The 15,455-nt window shown below is 44.4% G+C and overlaps 1 protein-coding gene across 1 annotated transcript in view; it reads right to left on the bottom strand.

The window, feature by feature from the left end:
* The window catches only part of LOC125727738 (uncharacterized), a 98,459-nt gene that overhangs the window by 16,283 nt on the left and 66,721 nt on the right, over positions 1 to 15,455 (bottom strand). The window lies entirely within an intron of this gene.

Here is a 15,455-nt window from a genome sequence, read left to right as displayed (position 1 = left end):
GCAAAGCAATTACTTTAAAAATTACCCACAAATGGTACAAATCAGATCATGTTAGAATAACACTCCAATCACACAAAGAAACCCAAACCCGGCAGCTATTACCTTGGGGTGGGGGGACACACTGTCAGAAGGTACTCCACAGGGTCACCACATCACATGGCGTAGATACACACACCAGGGGGGTGGGCTAAGAAGGCAGAGCGACCACACAGCGCTATATCGCCAGGACCTACCCCCCCCCCAAACCAGATCCTCACCACCCAACACCAAGCCTCCCCAACGGCGCCCCACGGTTTACGTACAACAAACTAAACAAAACACATAAATACTTAATACTAATTAAACAGGAAACCCGAAAACAAAATAAACGAAACAAAAGCAGAAAACAGCAGCAATTGTAGTGGCTCAGTATCCCACCGGCTGCCTGGCTCACGCCGGTCCGGGACACTCCACCAAATCGCCATCCACTGACTGATTACAAGCGCTATTAAAAGGGAACCTTAAAACGGGAAACAACTGCAAGTGGCTAGGTTACCAAGCCCTCGCAAACTGCAGTGATGGAGATGCCCACAACTAGGCTAATTTAGTGAGGAACCTCCCTCAAAGGTACAACGGCGAACACCCGCCTGCTTCAGATCACAAGCCCATGTTCTGAATCACTATTCTACCAACACACAGGTAGAAGATGAAGAACTCTCCTCAAAGTAGTGCTGTCAGTTGGACCTTGTAACATGAATAATCGTAGTGGAGAGTTACAATTATTATTTTAATTTGAAGACGTGAGATTTTTATTGGGGGGGGGGGGGGTCCCACCTTCAGAAACAGCCAGTGAGACTCGTTTACCTCAAACCTTCTGACCATGTGAGTCTCATTAATGAAACCGTATCTTAAGCCCAGCCGGAGCCCACCTCCCCAAGGGTACACTCTACTTTACCATAAAATGCCAAGATGGATTCAAATTCAACTCCCAAACCTACTGTCAGTTTTTAGAAGACACTTTCTTCAAGCAGCGGTACAGGATAAAGTCAGCATCTTTCAGGAGGACCATGATTTTTATGCAGGACAATGCTCCATCGCATGCATTGAAGTACTCCACTGCATGGCTAGCCAGTAAAGGCCTTAAGGATGACAGAATAATGACATAATCACCTGACATAATCCCTATTGAGAACTTGTGGGCCCTGCTTATATGGGAGATTTACAGTGAAGGAAAGCAGTACAGCTCTCTGAACAGTGTCTGGGAGGCTGTGGTTGCTGCTGCACAAAAAGTTAATCGTCAACAGAACAAGAAAATACCAGATTCCATGAATGGAAGACTTATTGCTGTTCAGCAGCCGGACTGCTTGGGGGAAGAAGCTATTGCACAGTCGTGCAGACCTGCTCCTGATGCTGCAGAATCTTCTTCCGGATGGAAGAGGGGTAGTAGACAGTTCGTGGGTTGGATGGTACCGGTCAGTCACAATGCTGGTGGCCTTACGGATGCAGTGGGAAGTGTAAGTGTCCTGCAGGCTGGGGAGGGAGCTGCCGATGATGCACTCAGCGGTCTGCACAGTCTTCTGAAGGGTCCGGACCGCTGAGTGCGTCATCAGAAGCTCTCCAGCCTGCAGGACACTCGCACTTCCCACTACATCCGTAAGGAGGTGGCTATATTGCTCACTAATTATGTGATGTTTGTTTATTAATCGCACTTTGAAAGATGATAATGAACAAGGGAGATGGGAAAATGTAGGTGTTCCATTTAGTTGCATAATAATTGTGCACACTAATAGTTGTGTAATAATTCTGCACACTAATAGTTGTGTAATAATTGTGCACAGACATGTATTCCCCTGATAATGTTCACACTCACATTTCTGGGAACATTGGGAGCAGCGTGTGTCTCTGTGGGCTAAGCCTGTGTGCTTGTAATCAGAAGGTCGCAGGTTCAAACCCAGCCTCAGCCTGTGGGTCCTTGAACAAGGCCCTTAACCCCCAGCTCCCTGGGTGCCGCTACAGGTGGCAGCCCTTCGCAGACAACTTCCTCTATGGAAAAAAAAGAGCAAGTTGTGGGAGGCGTAAAGACAATTTCCCTACAGGGACAATAAAAGTGTCGGTTATTATTATTATTTCCCTTGCATAACATTCAGGCTTCAGGTTCATTAACATTTTGGACTGACTGATGACACTATATTTGTTTATTATTAAAATTAATCCCAAAAACACAACTCGCCTAATAATTGTGAACACAGTGTATTACATTGTGGGAACCAAATGTCCCCCACGATGAGATAAAAACCTTTTGCCATGTAAGGATATTTTTCACTCCCCACACCCCACAAACATAACCTCAATTTCATAAAAAAATCTGTGAATAGAATCACAAAACTGGAAATACCTAAAATCTTGTATTTTGTTTGCTTACTTATGGTTAAGGTTGGGGCTGGGTAGACTGTCATTGTTGGGATTAGAGTTTTCACCATAGAAACAAATGGAGAGTCCCCACAAAGACATAATTACAAACCTCTGTGTGTGTGCGCGTGTGCGTGCGTGTTTGTGTGCGCATGTGCGTCTGTGTGTGTGTGCGCATTAGCGTGCATGTGTGCGCCTCTGTGTGTGTGCGTCTGTGTGTGTGTGCGTCTGTGTGTGTGCGTCTGTGTATACCTGGCTACAGAAGATGGATGGATGGACAGATGGAATTTGCAACCTTACTAAAGAGTAGCATAAGCACTTCTGACACTTGAACCCTGATGATAAGTACAATTATTTATGTAAAAGTGCATCAGTTTTGTACTTAGTGGCATTTGCCAAACATGCTTGTAAAGGTGAATTCTGCCAGAGGTCAGTGCTGTGGGTTGGCGTTTGGCTCAGTGGCTTATATCACTATGCTCCTGTGACTAAGGCCCTTAACCCCAAACGCACCGGTGACTGCCTGCGTCTGCCTTCTCAAAGAAACAATTTTAAATTGTTTGACTGTGGAATTTGAGCTTCATGGGTCCAAACCTGCTTAGTCACACCGCCTTAAGTTTGCTGCTCAACTCGCCGCTTTCTAAATTGTAAGTCGCTTTGCAAAAAAATATCTCCAAAATAAAAGTAAATGCTCTTTTTTGCAGGAGAAAAAATGATCAACATGTGTTTCAAACGGTACAAAAGTGGGTCTGACCTTCATGCAGTTTCAACAAAACGTGGGTGGGGACAAGGGACGTCGCGGTATAATGTGATCATACGATTACGTTTGCAGCAAAATAAAAGGACAGCGATAATGGTTCCCAGCAACACAAACCAAAGACAATTGGATGAAAGCAGAGTGGAATATGGGAGTATGGTAGACGATCCTTTCATAGCATCCAGATTTCTTAATGTTTGCTAGGCTGAGTTTGTTGATATGGCGAGGAGCCCAGCACCAAGTTACACAAGAAAATAAGCTGGAGGAAAGCAGCAGGCAAAAGCCTGACCCAGACGCAGCCCCGGTGCACGCCGGTTGGCGGCTGGGGAAACTTGCCGCGTATCGCCCCTACGGCGGCTGTTTCAGCTCACGGTAGGAAGCCGCCATCTAGTGGTGCGCTTTAGGAATTGCATGCAGCGATAAAGTTCCTCGAAATTATTACAGTATCATGGACCTAAAGACTCATTGAGGTTTCACTCAAAACACAATATTGTGCAGTTTGGGGATTTGCGTTGGTGTTTTTGTGCTCATCATCACAGGTCCTGAGGGCCCATACATGCTGGTGCTGAGCTCTGTTACTGATATTCTTAAGTATTATTTTTAATAATTGTTGCACTTGGACTCGATCTTTTATACAATGTTTTGTCGCTTTTAATCTTTCCAAGCACTTTGCATACCGGGGCGACGCCCAGCACCGTACAGTGTCAATCTGCTTCCTCATTTGTATGTCGTTTTGATAAAAGCTTCTGATAAATAAGTAAAATGTAAGTCAGTATAAATGTATATACAACAGTAACTATGGTAGATTTCTCTCTGGTAGGTCTCTCTGACCTTACTGCACTGGGAGAAAAGCCCAGTGTAACATGGGCTAAAATGTAAATGTGTAGTTTTTTAGATCTTAATCTGAAAATCCGTTCTTCGTTTTCCCAGAAGGTGGCAGCACATGAACACTGCAAAACTGCAAGCTTGGCTTGTCGCTTTGTATACAATAGTGCGCTATCCGTATATTAAAAATACTACATAATTACATACATCAATCAATATCAAGAACAGAAAGATGCCCACACAATATACCAAAATCTTAAAATCCCCCTTGGCAGCATGTTACGCTGTAGTTTGGTTTGTCTAAGCTCCACACTTTCCCAGAATTACCCTGGACTGCTTCCAGTACGGAAGCCCAAAGAATCAGACACGAAGCTCACATAACTTGGCAAGAGGCCCCTGAATTACCTAAAGTGGATGGAGTTTTCACCTCGGCGCATGGGGATTCAGAGCAGACACAAATGAGCGTGAACCCATGTGTGATTTACAGTAAAAGGTGACTGAACACAATACACAGCCTCTGTAGTGTCTCCACTGTCCAGCAGGGGGTGCCACATGAAAGCTGCCCAGCAGGAGTAAACAGGTTTCCGGAGATGCTGCATTGCAGTCCCACAGTCCTCTAGTCTTAAGTGCTCAAATTTTGTGGTGCCTCTATACCTTAGTCTCATAGTCCATAGTGCCCAATTCCCCTTTGCCCCACTTCCATGATCCACAAGTCCCTAGTCTCCTTGTTTCTTAGTCCCATGGTCCCTAACACTGTAGCCCCTTTTCCCCTGGTCCCCTATTCCCTTAGTCCCATAGTCTCCTAGTCCTGTGGCCCCTAATCCCACAGTCCACTACTCCTTAGTCCCCTAGTTCCTACTCCCTATTCACCTTGTATTAAGCAGGGAGCAGGATTCTGAGGCCATCTGATATGCTTTACAATGAAGCTGTGCTAAAACCAGTATATGCATGAGGGTGTTTGCGCTGCCCTGCACTAGACTGGCTGTTCCTGTAAATCACTTATATGAAAGTGCCTGTGGAACACAGATAAAATCCACATGTCTGAGGTGGCTGGCATCTGGTCTTTCTCATGTGTCAGGCCTGCGATGCAGCATTCAAACACATGGTCTCCTTTTACAGCCAGCAGGTTACGCAAACGTACCGCTCAATCGGGGCCATGTGGACAGCTGTCTGCCATCTCTGATTGGCCGTCGAGTCCACGGACCCCAAAGGTTAAACTGGACACTGGCAGGCGTGTCTGATTCATCAGATTCCCGTCTGCTGGGTTGGGCAGCATCACATTGAGGAAGAACCTCATTGTGTTTTCAGCTACCTGGCATTAGGAGCTGATTACTTCAAGTCATTAGGACTTTTTTCATAGAGATTCTCTAGCTGAACAAGTAGAGTGTTGCATTTATGATGCATTGGTCATGGGTTCAAATCCCCCAAGAATATGCATAAAACATAACCCTTCCCACTGCTGTAAGTCACTTTGGATAAACAAGTCTGGTAAATGCAAAAGTGTTTCTACAAGTGGTACAACAGCATGCCCTACTGGTCAGATTAAAATGCTGTTTGGATATATTCTATTTCATAATGTGGCTTCTGATTATAACGTCAATGTGTAATAGGAATTGATTGGAAACGTATTCACTACTTCTTTTACAAATGTATTTATCTGGACAAATTGGTCCAATTGGTCTCTCTTACCTTAGACCCCTGGGAGAAAAGCTTAGTGTCCATGGGGTTAAATGTAAATGGATATTCTATGTGATGAGTAATATAATCTGGGTTAAGGACGACTCAGATGCAGTAGCTCTGGGAAAGACACAGGCTTTATTAAGGGAATACAGCAAACAACACTTGGAAGAATGATGACGGAGCTGAGGAACCATGAGAGCAGGAACATTTATACACAGTAATCAGCGACGGGAGAGAGGTGTAGGAGGCTAACAGACCAGGGTGGAGAACGTCAGCGATGGGATACAGCTGGGGAGGGTTAGGAGAGTTACGGAGGGCCATTAGTGACCTCTGCTGGCCCAAACAGGAGGAGACGGGACAGATCGTCACAAGTACTAAGATGTGATGCATCCATCTTCCAAACACTTATCACAAGGGTATCCCAGAGCCAATTACAGGAAACGCAGGGTACAAAGCTGGGGTCCACCATGGATACAATGCCATTTAATCACAAGGCACACTCACAGTTATGGAGTCCGGACAATTTACAGATGCCTGTCTGAGTCGCTGCAGGAAGAAACCCATGTGGGATAAAGAGAGCAAACAAACGCCACACAGACAGCATAGGAGAAGGATGGAAACATTTAACACTGCAGCTGCAAGGCAGCCCTGTTACCCACTGAGTCGCCCCTCACAGGATTCTCATGGTTAAAACAGGACAACATGCCCAATACATTCAAAATGCACATGTGGAGGATTTCAGCCATATGGTTTTGAGTAACTTCTACACCCACGTACCATGTGTGAGATGGAGCCGGCCAGTTCCTCTTATGGTCCAATTCTGCTCATGCGTTACTAAGATTATGGTACTTAGGTCCTCCATCCATCAGATCCTCTTCTCACTGTGGTCATGCTCATCCACTCTGGACACCGTACGCTTGGTAAAAGACTCTCATCTCTGTATCCTTGGTAGCGAAACAAAAAGGGGGTTTGCTGAACTAGATGGGCTGAGACTGGAAACAAAGAGGATCGTGAGGGATCACAAATGGGAGGACTGGCAACCGGGAAGGTCACAGGCAGCAGGAAGGTCTAATATCAATGGCCGAGACAAATAAATACTTAAATGCAAAGACTAACGAGGGGCAACAAGCAACACTCATGAGTTTTTTTTTTTTTATTAATTCTGTTGAAGCATGGTTAAAAATCAATGTCTGACTTTTATTAGTTAAATTTCATAGAATTTTTATTTATTATTACTTTTGTCAGATTAAAGTTATTTCTGTGACCATTGTGAGCTTTTCTTTCATTGACTGAAGGGTACCAACAATTTTGTCCACGTGTGTAGCTAATCAATACCTCAGTGACTTTTCAAAACTAGTTTCATGAATTAATTGAGCTGGTGGTGAAATTTAACAAATACATGAAATGGCCGAGGTGAACCTGAGGAGAGGTTTAGGAACCATATTGGTGTTCATCTAGCCATCCAACAAGATATCAGTAACTTTTTGGAGAACATAAGAAATTCCTTTTAGTTTTTTTGTTTTACTCATAATTTGCACATGTTCTAATATTACATTTTCTTTTTCATACTGAGAAAATATAAATTTACTACCCAGATAAATAGCTTTAAACATTTCCTATGACTCCCTAAGACTTTTGCACAGTACTGTATATATCTCAGGATTCCTAATGAAACAGGACTTATGTGTTTTTTTCTGGTAATTGGTAATCACCTACACTACTTCATTGATGATCAGGTGCCTTTCTGTTGTTGTTGTACTAACGTGCCTTATTAAGATTTTATGTTATTTATGTTTACTTAGTTAGTAAAGATAATGATATAATCAAATTAATCATATATTAAGTTACCTCAGGACCGCTGTAGGTTTTGAGTTAATAAACTGTCTGCCGTCTGCCGCCCCCTGCTGGCCAAAGCGTCGCCGCTGCGATATCAGGCTGCTGCGCTCAGTGAGCAGAGAGCGCGGATTAAGTCTGTTACTCAGTTACGTTCTGGGCAGCGCGGAACCGGGACATTAATGGGATAGAATAGGAAGCCTTTATTGTCAGTGTACAGGTAGCAAATACAATATATAGATAGAAATATAAAATATACATATAGAGGGGAGGGGAAAAGCTCCCCCCACTCATCAGGCTTAGATTTCATTACATTTTATTTTATTCAGAATCAGAATTCACTCCATTGGTACAACTGCATGTACTATGAATTTGTTTAGGCAGTTTTGGTGCATTAACAGCCAACATAGAACATAAGTCAGAGAAAAACAGTCATTTTGTATGTTTGTTCAGCTTACAGAACCCAATTATTAACGTACGTCACACTTCAGACAGAGTAAAAAGGGTTATACTGGTTATAAAGCAGAGATTTTACCTTTTTGCCACGGAGAAGCAGCGACATGTGAGACTCTGATACGGTAAAAATGATTCCTCCAGCACACAGTGAGCTATCCCAGCATGCACAGCGACACGGGGGGGTTTGGATAAACCCCAAACCCTGGATAGAGGGACTCAGTGAATGAGGAGGTGAATCTGTGCAGGGGGGTCAGTCCATCAGAGGAGACTCTGTAGAAGGACAGAGCACCAGCCCCCCAGTCCAGATACACTCCTACTCTGGGAGCCTGAGGGCCGTATGGGTATGAGAGTCTGTTTATTATTGTGACAGACAGAGTGTCTGTGAGGAGAGCAGATAAGCATCCATGACTTGTTATTGGCTCCAAGCCCATAGTCCCTCACTCCTTTCCTCCTGATCCCTTTATAAGTCACTCCTATCCAGGCTCCATCTCCATCCCACTCAGCCTCCCAGTAACAGCGGCCAGTCAGACTCTCTCTGCACAGAACTTGGCTCCATCTGTCAAATCTCTCTGGATGATCAGGATATGGCTGCTCTGCCCCCCATGTCACCTTCCTGTTCCCCCCTGACAGAGACAGGCGTCTGTTTGCTGTGTTCGGGTCCAGCGTCAGCTGGCAGGAGTCTGTAGGCAGGAGGAAGAATTATTAATCCCATCAGGCCGCCTGTACTTTATGTTTCTGTACGATATAAAAACAGCACAGCTTCCCCTAACGAAGCCGGAACTGAAGCTTATGAAACATAAAGTGGGCGCGCGACGGCGGCGGGAAGAGCCGCCAAAATGGGGCGCTTGTTAAACTAATAGGCTTAATTACAGGTAAATAAAATTACAAACAGCATTCATCAAACATATTAACCATAAAATTACACAACAAAGATTACCACTAAAAGTGAGTTTGTCTTTAGGTCACAATATGAACGTCTTTTAATCCACTTTGGACACACACCTCTCTCCAGCAGCGCGCCGACACGACGCTCCCAACGCAGACGCATCTAGGCTGGTTCTCCGCAAAGCGCAGCACTCGCGTATTACACCGCGTATGCGTACATGGAAACGTTCATATTTCTCTGGTCAAGCTGTGTACTTTACACATGCGCACGTGTCCTATTTAAGTATTAGTAGTAATTCTGATATTCCCTGCACACGTACCACAGCCGCGAGGTCTGTGTATGTTTCCCTACGTTTTACAAATTCAGAGCGGCAGTTCACGGGGCTGCCAACTTTGATCAACTGGCTGGCGTGAGATTTTCAATTTGGGACAAATCCGCACACATATGCATACGCATTTATATGTATGTAACAGTTCTATTACCTTGAAAATTGGCTGTAGGGTTTGCAAACTACCCCAATCCTCATCAAAATCATCTATGTTGGCGTTTAAAGACAAATTTGGAGTGCGGCAGGCGGTCGTCCGCGGAGGAGTAAAATGCATCATAAAAGTCCACACAAACACGTCCACTTATACGTGCGCGGAGAGGTACCAGTCTGGCCGCCACGGGTTTTCTGTGTTGATTCCGGCTTCGTCTGTGCACTTACATGAGGATAACAAGACGCATGCGCGACGTGCAGTGCCACCAGAAATTGGCGTGGCAGTATGGTCACGTTTTGTCACGGAACATTGTCTTCACTAGCGGTACAGATAGTATTAAAGTAGCATCTGATTTTTTTAAGAATGAGTGTCCAGAAGAGCTGTATATTTTCACAGACAAGAAAAAAATATTCCGATCACTATTGTGTCCTTCTTTGTACAGTGTCTTCAAAATTTAATGGCAGTATAAGTTTCTTAGAAAGCAGTGTCATGCGTACAAGGTACAATGAAATTCTAACCTGAAATTCTTACTTGCCTACTTTCATAAGCAGCATTATTTTTCATGCAGTTCCATCCATCCATCGATTTTTCTGGCACTTATCTAATATATAACATATATTCTATTTGTGTGTGTGTGCGGTTTTATATATATATATATATATATATATATATATATATATCCATCCATTCATTTTCCAAACCGCTTATCCTACTAGGTCGCGGAGAGTCTGGAGCCTATCCCAGAAGCAATGGGCACGAGGCAGGGAACAACCCAGGATGGGGGGCCAGCCTATCACAGGGCACACTCACACACCATTCACTCACACATGCACACCTACTGAATAGGCAATTTAGTAACTCCAATTAGCTTCAGCATGTCTTTGGACTGGGGAGGGGGAAACCGGAGTACCCGGAGGAAACCCCACGACGACATGGGGAGAACATGCAAACTCCACACACATGTAACCCAGGCGGAGACTCGAACCCAGGTCCCAGCGGTGTGAGGCAACAGTGCTAACCACTGCACCACCATGCCATCCTTAATTTTTAATTAAAAAAAAGTACTAAAATTTGGTACTAAACACCTGTTTTGTTTTATAGAGAGTCCACCCCACAGCCTGCCAGACACATTCAGTAAACTGATTATGTTATTAATGATCGTATTGTGCTAATTTTGCTCAGTAAGCAATGTGCAAAATTAACTAATGTGCAAAGCTAATTAATGTCTATCATTATTTGAGATTGTTATGTTTATTACTTATTGCTGCTCACAATGATCCGCCTGATATTTTGACCAAGCAATGGACACAAATAAAATAGTGAGTTTAATATTGATTCTACAACAGCTATTAATAAAAGTGAGTTTGTCTTTAGATCACAATATGAACGTCTTTTAATCCACTTTGGACACACACCTCTCTCCAGCAGCGCGCCAACGCGACGCTCCCAACACGGACGCATCTAGGCTGGTATATAATGTAGTATATATTATATATAATCTCTCAGGTTATATATAATATATAATCTCTGGGTCTGCCCCCAGGCCTCCTCCTGGTTGGACATGCCTTGAAACACCTCCCCAGGGCGCCGTCCAAGAGGTATCCTAGAACTATCAACTGACTCCTTTCAATGCGGAGAAGCAGCGACTCTACTTTGAGCCCGGATGTCTGAGCTCCTCACCCTCTCTAAGGCTGAGCCCAGACACCCTGCTGAGGAAACTCATTTCTGCTGCTTGTACAGTATTCACAATCTCATTTATTCGGTCATCACCCAGAGCTCATAACCATAAGTGAGGGTAGGAACGTAGATCAACTGGTAAATTAAAAGCTTCACCTTCCAGCTCAGTTCCCTCTTTTTCCAAATTGCTGCACCGTGAACAAACCCCCGAGATCAAAGTCAAATTGAACTTTATTGTCATCTCCACCATATATAAGTATACAGAGAGATGAAATGGCGAAGCTCAGGGCCCACAGTGTAAGCATAAACTTAGTCCAATATAGAGAACAAGACAAGACAATGTGCAAAGGACTTACAGGACAGTGCAACTGAGGAAGAGGAGTAGATTGTGCAATATACAGTAATGTGCAATACTGGACAATGTGCAATATTGTTAGAACTATATTAAATATATGATGTTTTTTCTGCAGTCAGTTAGACCTGAATTCACCATCATGTACGCTGTAACAGCCTGAGTTCACAGTGTAAACAGTGTATGATAATAGTAGTAACAGCAGTAACACGTCTAACATTTCTAACAGCTGAAAATAGGAATAGAAGCAGAATAATGGGGCAGACAGAGAATAATGGGGATTCTTATTATTGCCCCCATGTCAGAGTGACAAAGTGTTAAGTGCAGTGCAGCGCTTAAGGGTCAGTCTGTGGCCTTTAGTTGTGGGTTACGGGGGGGTTGAGGCAGTGAGGAGGCAGAGTGAGGGATCCTGGGAGGCAGCATGGTGTTGAGGAGCCTGACAGCCTGGGGGTAAAAACTGCCACGCAGCCTGGCAGACCCGGCTCTGATGCTGCAGTATCTTCTCTCAGGTGGCTGGAGTGTGGAATGACCATGTGAGGGATGTGATGGGTCCTGCACAATGCTGCAGGCCTTGCGGACACTGCGTTTGCAAAAAGCGGCTTGTAGGGAAGGGAGAGGCATCCCATAATGTTCTCTGCTGTCTTCACTACTCTCTGCAGGAATTTGCGGTCAGATTTGTTGCAGCTGCCACACCAGATGGTGATGCAGTTAGTCAGAACACTGCTGATGGTGCCTCTATAGAACATGGTGAGGATGGGAGGGGAAGGTTTGCTTATTTCAGCCACCTCAGGAAGTTTAGTCTTTGCTGGGCTTTCTTGAATAAGGAGCTGGTGTTATTTGTCCATGTAAATTCCTCAGTTATGTCCACACCGAGGAACTTGGTTCTCCTTACAATCTCCACAGCAGTACCGTTGATGCTGAGTGGGGTGTGGGCAGGACGTGTCCTTCTGAAGTCCACAATCATCTCTTTTGCCTTGTCAGCGTTGACAGATAGATTATAGTCTCTGCACCTTGTAGACAGACTTTCCACCTCTTCTCTGTATGCTGATTCATCTTCTCTATTTATCAGTCCCACCACAGTTGTATCATCCACAAACTTGATGATGATGGTGTTGGACGTGTTGCAGCCCATACATACTGACTGGGGCGTCTCTGTCAGGAAATCCAAGATCCAGCTGCAGAGAGTGGTGTTCAAGCTTAACCCCCTCAGTTTTTGAGGGACATGTTGAAGGTAGAGCTGAAGTCTATGAATAACATCCTGACATCTGTGACTCTCTTACCCAGATGTATCAGGGAAAGGTGACGGGCAGAGGCTACGGTGTCCTCAGTAGACCTGTTGGACCGGTATGCAGATCAGAGAGGGTCTAGAGAGGTGGGAAGATTAGTCTTTATGTATTACTGCCATGACCAGCCTTTCCAAGCACTTCATGATGATTGACATGAGTGCTACTGGGCAGTAGTCATTCAGGCCTGTCACTGATGGCTTCTACAGCACTGGGATGATGGCGGTTAGTTTGAAGCATGCTGGGACAGACCACTGGCTTAAAGAGGTGCATTCTGTGAGGACCCCAGCCATGTGGTCAGTGCATTCTCTCAGCACTCAGCCAAGTATGTTGTCAGCTCCTGCTGCCTTGCGTGGGTTGACTCTGGATAGAGTACTTCTCACATCAGCTGTGGTCAGACAAAGTAGCTTCTCACTTGGTGGGGGGGGGTGTCGGCTTATTCTGTACAAAACAGTTGTTTAGCTCATCTGGAAGGGAGACATCACCGCCATTGATGTGTAGGATGGGCTCGTAGATCGTGATTGGCTGAATTCCCTGCCATATACGGCGTGTGTCTTTGGTGCATTTAAAGTGTACATTGATCGTCTGTGCATGTGCCTGATTGGCTATCCTCATAGCTCGGGACAGGTTGTCTGTGGGCGTCCTGAGGGCAGCCTTGTCTTTAGATCTGAAAGCTGCATTTCTGATTCTTAGCTATGTGAGCACTTCCCTCATCATCCAGGGCCTTTGGTCGGCTCTCGTGGTCATCGATCACAGAGTTTATATACTCCTCCAGGTTGATGGCGTCACCATTTATAGCAGCCTCCTTAAAAATGTCCCAGTCAGTAGATCCAAAGCAGCCTTGGAGAGCTGAGACGGCACCAGCTGGCCACACTCTGACTGACTGGTTTGTTGTGCTTCAGCAGGGATTTATACACAGGAACCATGATCACAGTGACATGGTCTGAGTAGCCGAGGTGGGGGGGGCCTTGTAGGCCTCACAAACGTTTGTGTAAACATTGTCCAGACAGATTCTCCCTCTAGCTGGGATGTTCATATATTGGAAGAATTTGGGGAAAACTGGCTTCAGATTTGCCTGATTGAAATCTCCAGCAATGATGAAAAAAGACTCTGGATTAGACTGTCTGTTCCCAGCGATTTATTATTTTTTAAGCAATTTATTGCTGCACACATCTCAGTTAAACCAACTGGGACGTCACAAAGTTCACGATCCACATCAGTTATTCCCGTGATGTTTCAGAAGAAATCAAAAATTTTGGATCAAGACTCCTGACATACAAATTATTAAAGAACTCAGTGCAGAATTTGGCTATTTTCTTGATGTCATCTGCAGCATTTCCATAAATCCTCACCCGCATAATGCAGTTGTTCCTGACATGCTGACTTTCCAGCCTAAAGAAATAGGCTGAGTTCTGCTCACCTTGTTCAAGCCATTTTTGCCACAATCTAACAAAGGCTCCTTCTGCCTTATGTTTATATATAATCATACAATTTATTCTGTAAGGCACCTCCTACATTATTTTCTGTATCAGTAAGACGACTGACTGGTTTGCAGGTTAAAGCAGTAAATCTCATTTATAATTTTGTTTTCTTCATCTCTTCCGATTCGAGCCAAGTCACTACTAAACCTTCTGACAAATTTTGCTACATCATATTATTATTGCAATACTTTTTTCTGTATTGGGTCTGTTCCAGTGTAAGTCAGTTAATTATTCTATATTTAAAATAGCTACTTTTTTTCTCAAGATTGAACTGTTTAATATCCAGTTTGAAGATATTTTATATGCAGTAGACGATGACAAAGATTGCATGTTCTCCCCATGTCGTCGTGGGGTTTCCTCCGGGTACTCCAGTTTGCCCCCACAGTCCAAAGACATGCTGAGGCTAATTAGAGTTGCTAAATTGCCCATAGGTGTGCATGTGTGAGTGACTGGTGTGTGAGTGTGCCCTGCGATGGGCTGGCCCCCCCATCCTGGGTTGTTCCCTGCCTCGTGCCCATCACTTCTGGGATAGGCTCCGGACCCCCCTCGACCCAAGCGGTTTGGAAAATGGATGGATAGATGGATAGACGATGACAATATGGATATATGGATGTCAATGGCTCGGTGGTCAGAAAATGGTGAAGCTATAATGTTTGTTTAAATATTTCCTAATTCATTAGAAATAAGCCAAAAATCAGTTTGTGACTGATTTGAAAAGGTCCAACACATTTGGTTGGAAAATCTCTTGTTTAATCTCTTCCATCATTTTTTCTTTTTTCAGAGCCTATCATGACTATGTATAGTTATTGCCGTCACTGGATGATAAATCCAGACAGTAGTAAATCTGCATATAGTTCACACTACACGGTAAACAAAACAAGTCGGCTTGCAGCTCTAATCAAACAGTGTATGATAGAGTGCCATCTTGACTCCCTCCTCCTTCTACATTTAATGCCACAACCACATGCTCACAAGTGAGACTGGAAACGAAGGAACCGACCAAGATGGTTTTCTCGCACTGCCCCCCGGTGGACATGACCTTCAATCCTCCAGATAGATGTAAACTACGCACGCAAGTGTAGTCGTGTCGTGTGAAGTCATGGCCCTAAAGCACAGACTTAGGAGATGTTCAGTGTCACAGCCAGTTTGGGTAAGACTGCAGGTGCCGTCTTAGGACAATATTAAAGAATCTGAAAAAAGTACACTCAGCGAATACACAAAAAGAGCAAACGTGAAGGAAGGACTTCAGGGGGAACAAAGTGCATCAAAGCCCACAGCTACTCTCTCTCTCATCTGACTCCAGTTGTGTGTCACCTACACACTGGGTCAGACAATGTGTTTTATACATTAAACTGATCTTT

The sequence above is a fragment of the Brienomyrus brachyistius genome, unplaced genomic scaffold (genome assembly GCF_023856365.1).
Source record: "Brienomyrus brachyistius isolate T26 unplaced genomic scaffold, BBRACH_0.4 scaffold115, whole genome shotgun sequence".
NCBI lineage: Eukaryota > Metazoa > Chordata > Actinopteri > Osteoglossiformes > Mormyridae > Brienomyrus > Brienomyrus brachyistius.
Note: the sequence above shows the minus strand (reverse complement) of the source record. Positions and strands in the feature narration are given on the sequence as shown.